Source organism: Etheostoma spectabile, chromosome 9 (assembly GCF_008692095.1).
Source record: "Etheostoma spectabile isolate EspeVRDwgs_2016 chromosome 9, UIUC_Espe_1.0, whole genome shotgun sequence".
NCBI classification, from domain to species: Eukaryota; Metazoa; Chordata; class Actinopteri; order Perciformes; family Percidae; genus Etheostoma; species Etheostoma spectabile.
Window position 1 is genome coordinate 8,226,964 of NC_045741.1, and position 8,673 is coordinate 8,235,636.

The 8,673-nt window shown below is 42.0% G+C and overlaps 1 protein-coding gene and 1 long non-coding RNA gene across 2 annotated transcripts in view; both read right to left on the reverse strand.

The window, feature by feature from the left end:
- The window catches only part of gmds (GDP-mannose 4,6-dehydratase), a 172,176-nt gene that overhangs the window by 124,247 nt on the left and 39,256 nt on the right, over positions 1-8,673 (reverse strand). The window lies entirely within an intron of this gene.
- LOC116695567 (uncharacterized) overlaps positions 2,492-8,673 on the reverse strand; it is an 18,806-nt gene continuing 12,624 nt past the window's right edge. The window contains exons 2-3 of the long non-coding RNA XR_004333496.1: positions 3,708-3,716; positions 2,492-2,504 (exon numbers count right to left, since the gene is read on the reverse strand). This is a non-coding gene — a long non-coding RNA (uncharacterized LOC116695567). The remainder of the gene's footprint in view (positions 2,505-3,707; positions 3,717-8,673) is intronic.

Sequence of the window (8,673 nt, forward strand, 5' to 3'; positions counted from 1 at the left end):
CTCCCTCCCTCTGTGGGCGTTTCCCCTCACACTCTTTATCAGCTGACCAGGACCAGATGCTTTCAAAGGGAGTGCTCAGAGAGGTGAGGAAGGACCTCCCACATCTGAGACCCCCTGCCAGGACCAAACTGATCCCCTTTATGCCTCGACCCCCCACCCCCCCTTTTCCTCAATCACCTTACCCCCCAACTCCAGCTGCTGTCCCTGCTCCATTTGGCTGTAATCAGCACCCAGCATCGCCTCTGATTAGACAAGGTCGAGGTGGTGGGAGGTAAAACCTGACAAATTGGCACATTCTTCTCCACCCCATTCCCCTTCTTCCCCATCCCTCTTAATCCTCTCTTCCCCTCTCACACACACACAGGCCCAGCTTAAATATGCCCCCCCGCTCCCTTCCAACCCACCCTGCAACACTCATTTGATGAATGCTGTCCTTGTGAGCAGAATGAGCCACACACACACACACACACACACACACACACACTTACTTTCCCTGCCCTGGCATTGCTTGCATGATCTTTAAATAGAAGTGAAGTTTGGGGACCACCGCCCCTGCAGGTGCTACTTCTCTCTGGTCACACACACACAAATACACATATGGCCTCACATGCATATACCACTACAAGAACACACTCCCATAAATACACACACAGACCACAGTCGGCCACAATAACACATACCAACACACACTCTGGCTGCCCTGGTAGCTGTCACAGAGCCATGTTACCAAAACGGAGCCCAGATTCTGATCCAACATTATGCCTGATTTACACAGCCTCTCATCTCTCCCTGCACTGCTGCCCCACCTCAAACCCCAGTCAGGCAATCCCAGCCCACCCAGGACCCCCTGGACAGGAACAGCACAACAGATGTGTGTGTGTGTGTGTGTGTGTGTGTGTGTGTGTGTGTGTGTGTGTGTGTGTGTGTGTGTGTGTGTGTGTGTGTTGTTGAGGAAGGGGAACGAGCAGGATCCAGGTTATGGCCAGGGAAGTAACATGGTGCCTGTTCCGTTATAAATACCTTGCCGTCTGTCTTGCGAAGACAGTGTCTCTTCAGAGAGGTTTACGAAGCGTGTGCTGTCCTTGTTGAAAGCCTCTAAGGTTATTTAAAATAAAAAAATAAAAAAACAGGAGTGATCTGAAAAATAGCATCATGGCGTAGATACTGCCCAGAGGAAGGTTGGAAACAATAAGTGTGTTTACAGGTGCTGAAGTAGACAAGACACATGATTTCTATAATCAGGTTAGGGGATTAAAGATCACCAAATCACTTTCTCCTGGAAAAAGACAATTTCTTGCCATGTATACCAGGTCTCTAATAAGTTTTTATTTTATTTTGACAAACAAAAATTGTAACGCCCATCAACTGGCTACCTTTTTCTCAAACTTTAAAGCCCATTAAACAGTCTTCCAGAGGATCATTTTATTACATCTTCCACACAGCTTTTTATATATGCAGATTTGACTGACAAAGACAGTGAAAGTACTGCTGTTACACCAGTACGGGATAAAAGGACTGATCATTACACATTCTTTGTTAATATATACTTTAATTAATAGTTTAGGTAAAAGTGAAACTAATGCCAAGTTGTCTCTGTAAGTTGATCATTTGTAAAACTGAGACATTTGCGCTGTTAGAAAAAAACACTTATCTTTTAATTGTACAAGAGGGTAAGTCTAACGATGTTCTCTGTTTTTCTAAACACGTTAATGATTAAGGTTTGTTAATTTGCTGGTAATGAGAAAAAAATACACACCACTGTCTGCCTTGTCCTTTGAAATAAGTAAGCCATGGCTTCAAAACAGAGCTGGGCGTTATATATCGATATTCTATTGATATCTATTGTGATAAGAGACTAGATATCGTCTTAGATTTTGGATATTGTAATATCTTTATATGGTTTGGAAGGCTGCATTACAGTAAAGTCATGTCATTTTCTGAACTTACCAGCCTGTTGTTTTATTACTGAAGAACCTGTTACTGTTCTATTATTTGCCTTTACCTACTTAGTCATTATATCCACATTACTGATGATTATTTATCAAAAATCTACTTCTGTAAATATGTGTGAAAGCATCAATGTTCAACACTACAATATCGTTGCGGTATCTGGTCTTAAATGTTGTAATATCTGATTTTCTCCATATTGCCCAGCCCTACTTCAAAATAAGATTCCTCCTAGATTCAAAACTATTGTCCTTGGGAGACTTCACATTTCTGACAAATGCAAGCAAATCCTGGATAAAGTAACCAAAGACTGGAATGGATGTAAACTAGTAAGTCCATACACATGTGGTGGCTTGGTTTGATGGTTATTTAAAGGTCCCATGGCATGAACATTTCCCTTTATGAGTTTTTTTTAACATTAATATGAGTTCCCCCAGCCTGCCTACGGTCCCCCAGTGGCTAGAAATGGTGATAGGTGTAAACCGAGTCCTGGGTATCCTGCTCTGCCTTTGACAAAATGAAAGCTCAGATAGGCCGATCTGGATTCTTGCTCCTTACTAGGGGCAAGGTTACCTCCCCTTTCTCTGTTTTGCCCGCCTAGAGAATTTGGCCAACCAATGAGAAAGATACGTCCTTGCTTTCAAATGAGCAAAGTGACAGTTGGTCTAGGCCACACCCCAGCCTCTACCTTGAAATGTTGGGTTTTCATCAGCAGTAACTGAACACAATTCCAATACAGCTGAAAACCAACATGACCCCAAACCACAGAGATTTAGTTAAAGTTTCAAAACGTGGCCAGGTTAGCTCAGTTGGTAGAGCGGGCGCACATATGTAGAGGTTTATTCCTCGTCGCAGCGGCCGTGGGTTTGACTCTGACATGCGGCCCTTTGCTGCATGTCATCTGTCCTGTGAAAATAAAAAGGCCTAAAAATAACCCAAAAAATAAATAAAAGTTTCTAAAGTACAGAGAGCTGAACACCGCACTTCTACATAGACATGAGTTGATTCTCCCAACACACGTTTGACCTGGAGAAGGGGGGCCGTCACAGGCAGGAGATGGCCGTCAGGGCGTCAGCCGGCGATGGGTTGGCCGCGGTCAGCGAGACGTCACCCAATCATACTTAGAGGCGGGTTAGCCGCACCTTGGCCCGACTCCATAGATCGGCCATCTCGGGCGCGACTTGGTGCGTTTAAACTGGTAATGGAACAGCAAATCAGTGCAGCATGGTTTGACTCGGTGAGGCCGAAAGTGCCAATGGAAAAACACCATTAGATTTTAGATTATTAGATTTTCTTCCAGCAACATTGTTTTCATATGTAAACGTAGTAAGTGATGAAGATATAGTTTGAAACCTGCAGAGCCACCCCGCGCTGGCACACTGCTAAAACAAAGACAAGCAAAGAAAGACGAGGGCTGGGCAAACGAAACTGGCAAAGCACCCTCGTCCCACAGTTAGATGGGTGCATATTTGTGACGTGTGTGTGTTGCTCTCTCTCTTTCATTAATGCCGATGGCCTGTCTGACAGCATGATGAGGTCGAGCTATAAAATATGGTGTGATGTAGGAGTGGCCAACCTTTCCCATCCTTTTCCAACCCCGTCACACCAACAGCTTTCATCTGGTATGGATTAGAGGCATTAGCACTTTCTTATCTCTACGCCTTCCTCCGCTTCTTTCACCATGTTGCCCCCTCCCCCCCGCCTTCCTGTCTCTGGCCTCCCACAAAACACCCACCCCCTTTATTTCTCCATCCCTGTACTCGTGCATTCTTAAAATACTCTAAAAGGTGCTAAGGAAAAGAAGGAAATGAAGCTTTTTATTAGGGTATGTTGTTAAACTATTACACTTGTATTGAGAAGAAGTTCTGGCTATCATTCAAGTGCATAAATCAGCACACAGGCTCATATTTTCATATGAGCGCCCGCCAAGTACACTCTGCTCTGTTTCAAACACACAAAGTATGCGGCTTAGTTAAAGGAAAAGAAGTTGATCAATCACAACCCTGACAAAAGGACTGCACATACACAGGCAGATAATGGGCATTATAATCACTATTGACCCTGCTACAACAGTAAAACCAAGTAGTGTGTGTGTGTGTGTGTTGTCGATGGAATGTGCAAGAGGCTTACGGATTACAGGAGAGCTTGCACAGAGGCTAAAATTAACCAGGCACTTATAAACAAACACACATACACACAGCCGGTAATCCACATTAATACCAGTCATCAATCTTGAGATGATGGCACGTTAGGTTGTCCTTATTGGGAGAAGATATGACGGCGTGCTTAATGGGAGAACGTGTTGCAGAGCCTAGGTCGTGATGGGAATTTAATTTCTGCCATCCATCTCTATTAAAATGGCTCCAGATAGCCGATGGGTTGACACTGGTCTGACAACTGAAGAGACAGGCTGCGCATAACACCGTAACCAACCAATATTTGCTGATTAGGAGCCAAGAGAAAACATGTAATTCTTCTGATCTAAACAGAAATTCTTATGTTGTGTTTTTTAGTTCCATCCTTGCGTTAATAAGTGACAACTGACAAATAATATAATTTATATTTTAAAAAATTACACTGATGACGTGTAATGTGAAAAAAAGACACCCGCAACTTGTTTAAAAGTTACTCTACCTCCTAGTGGCCAAAATCAAAGAGTGCAGTTTTAAATATAGTGCCAAGATGTTAAGAAGGAAAACTTTGCACATGGCTAATTACCGGTGTAAGACACCATTTCTTTTGTTTTTATAACATTTAGTATAGCTTGTTGGATACATACAGGGCTTGATGTAGCCGGAGACATATATTTTGTAACACAGTATATTCTAAATCCTAATTTTGAATATTATTTTCTTTAATCCATTCATTGAGATTAGATATCCTCAGGGGTGCTTACTACGAGGCAAACGGAAAGTTTGATTTAGGAAATCTCTTGTGATTGGGATGTATTACGCTGTCTATGATTTTTTTTTATTTAGAATATGATGGTTTTCTGTGCTTAAATTGTCGTTTCAGTTGTTGCTTTCTTTTTCACTTATTTGCAAAGTATATGGGCGAGTTCATCATTACGTTAGATAAAACATAATGAAAAAAAGTCAAAAATAATAATATAGTATTACAATAATATTAACCAAAATGTTACCACACTGCATTTTGTCTTTTTTGCCAACACTCATCTGGTCTGAACACAATCTTTTCCAAAGCCACTGCCCTAAATATGACTCATCTCTCATCACTTTTACAACAAGCGACTCCTTCTGTAAGTACTCACATCATCACTACACCGCCATTACTGTCTATGACCTTTAATATCAGCAACATGTCATCTGCAGAAACTATGATTCACACTTTTACAGACCCATGTGGACACACACACGCACACACGCACACACAGGATAGCAGAAGACAATTGCTTGGGTTCAAGTCCAGCCTGCCTCCGCCCACCTCTCTCAACAGGGCGGGGACTTTGGAGCAAGGGTCGGCATGCCGGGTCGGACCGCTGCAGGTCTTTGAAGGAGGCCTGTGGTGGGGAAGGGTTTTCAGGAAGGGGAAGTGCTTTGCTGGAAGTTTGGGATATCAATGAGAAGACTTTCTCTCTGCCATGCAGGGCAACAGAGCGACTTTCCTTTACCTTCCACTACTTCTCCCACCACTACGGAGGCCGACCGGGGCAAACGCCCCGCAACTTAAGAATACACAGCAAATAGACAAAACTCCAGCAAATTAAGAAAACAACTTCAGCAATTTGACATCACATGCGCAGCATTCAGCAAACGTGAATACACACAACACAACCAAATACATGAACGTGCTGCAAATATAGAAACAATGCAAACAAAAAATCCCACAATCCCCTGAAAACAAATGCCACAAAAAACGCTGCATCCAGACTACACAATTGAAGTTCTCCAGGCCTCTATAGGGAGCGTTAAGAGGAACAGCTTGATTTTCGACCCCACAAGGAGAGAGCGCTCTGCGAGAGTCGGGTATGGCTGCAGCCTGGAGACTTCCCATCTCATGCCTCATATCCATAGACTATATATAAAATTGATATTAAATTACACTATACTTTTTACTTTTACTTGAGTAGATTTGTGAAGAAGAAACTGTACTCTTACTCCGCTACATTAGGCTACAATGAGCTTGTTACTTTTCTTTTTACCTCTTTGGTATTCTACACGTCATTGTTTTCATCCCCCCGCGTGCGCCTCATTTTAATGTTTTATTTTGACACAGAGAGAGAGACTGCCGCTAAAGGCTTTACCACATGACTGTGTTTCACCAATCAAAGAAGATGAATTATAACTTGCATAAAGATGATTTTGTATTTTTGTCTGTCCAATTGAATGCTAGTGTTAAAAATTAAATCAGCCGTCACTCAACAGGTACTCAGTACTTGAGTAGATTTTTCACCAAGCATTTTTTTTACTCTTACTCAAGTAGTTATTTGGATGACTACTTTTTACATTTATATGAGTCCTATTATTCTGATGTAACAGTACTTTTCCTTTTGTACAATTTTTTGCTACTCTACCCACCTCTGTATATTATATATGTATAATATATTAATAATATACAGTCTATGCTCCTGTCTCATGCCCTCCTGGCTAGTGCCGTCCCCGAGTTTTGACTTTTCAAAATAAAAGCTTGCGTCTGGTCCACTATGTCTTCGTACTTTGGTGTTTTGGATGGTTAAACAGTATGGTAAGCATGCTAATGAACACAATAACTTTTTCAGCAGATGTCTTACAACTCATCTCATGTAATATAGTTTAAACAAATGTCAAACGCTGATGCAGTATTAAATGTTTTATTACCACAAGTTTAGACAACTCTGCTGTTTGAGTGTTACCTAAACCAAGACATCTTCTCTCTCTCTCTCTCTCTCTCTCTCTCTCTCTCTTCTCTCTCTCTCTCTCTCTTCTCTCTTCTCTCTCTCTCTCTCCTCTCTCTCGCGCTCTCTCCTACATCTACCTCTACCTCTACCTCTACCTCTCTACCTCTACCTCTCTACCTCTACCTCTCTACCTCTACCTCTCGCTACCTTCCGTTTTTATTGCATTTGTTTTCGGGGTTTGTCTGCTTTTCGCATTGTTTCTGTATTTGCAGCGTGTTTTGTATTTGGTTGTGTTGTGTGGATTTGCAGCGAGTTTGCTGAATTCTGTGCATGTATTGTCAAACTTGTTTTTGCATGGGTTTTCTGCAGGCAAAAAAAGTTTGTCAGTGTTTAAGTGAATAGACTACATGCATACATGCAGTCAGTAGTTGATAGACGGATGATGTTTATCTCACAGGAGAACATGAAGGAAGAAAGCCTTCTGACCCGAACTATCCCACGATCCTCCAGCAACCTGGCTTAACCACAAGCACAACCTCTGGCTATCCAGCTGTTTGCTCCAGAAAATATCACTATCTTCACACACACTCACAGAGACACACTCATACACACCAGCAGGGAGTAGTTTGAAACGTGCTCTCAAGTTACAGAAAAGGTTGAAATGTCTGACAATGCCTCGTTCACCATGTCAAAATTGCACATACAGAGAACAGCTAACCTTGGGATATAATAGATTGAGGGTTACGGGAAATTAAATATGTTCTTTTAAATGTAGGTATTTATGCCACCTAAAGGACAGTGGCATAAACTGAAATACATAAAGATTGTTGAAAAAAAAACATTTGGACAGCACTTGCAGCTCTGCTTACTTTCATACCCGGTCAAGCTACATAAATAGGACATTTGGTTTAATCTTACATATAAATCACAATAATGTTAATTATTGTCCCTTCACAATTTGTCCTAAAATGGCTGGTCCAAACTATTCAAGAACAATGAACACATAAAAAGAAGTTCCTTTTGTCTTTGGATGCATATGATCTATATGCACAGAAGATCTAACTGCTACAGAGCATCAGCTGTGATACATACAGAAGGATCTTGTCATCTCGCTATGGTCTATTCTTAAGAAGGGCGTAGAATATTGTTTCCAAAATAATTTCAAATTGCTGCCACACATCAGGGGGCACTTTCCCTATGAGGCACCAGTCCACAGAAAAGCGTGATTTAAACTTCTGCGTAAAATCTACAGCGGTTAAGTACGTAGGTACGTGGGGACACAAACCTACACCGAACCCTACGACAAGCATGACGTGCTCCTCTCAAAAAATGTAACTACACGTGGCTTGGTCGCGTTGAATTTCCCGGCTAATTTCCTGGTTCATCTTCTCCATAAACAACGTGAAATCAAGTAGGGAGTTAACTTTTCCTGCTAAAGATTCCCCACTGTGGTCCGAAAGAACAGGGGAGACACTCTGTTTCTCTCACTAATGGCGTTATTTCATTACATTAAAGAATCTGGAACATGCCAACAGGTACTAGTTTTATGTTTTTTTTTAAAGTTTTTTTTAAGTATCACTCTGTCGAGGTTCCAAGCGAGTTGAGGCGATACCTGCTGACGTGAAAACCTGCAGGCTCCTGATTGGTCGGAGAGAATTGTCACTAATCATTGACGGGGGTGTCCTGATCAAACCCGCCATTTTTAAATAATTTAGCCTGAAGCGTTTTTGTTTTTTTGCTGCCTCCAGCTTCTTTTGAAAATAAATTTGTCTTCTGGCTGTGGAAACAACCAAATACCGATTATCAAAAACAGTTTTCTGAGGCGTTGCCATGACGACCAGTCACGCTCGCCTCACGCACGAGCTGACAGACAGACAGACAGACAGACA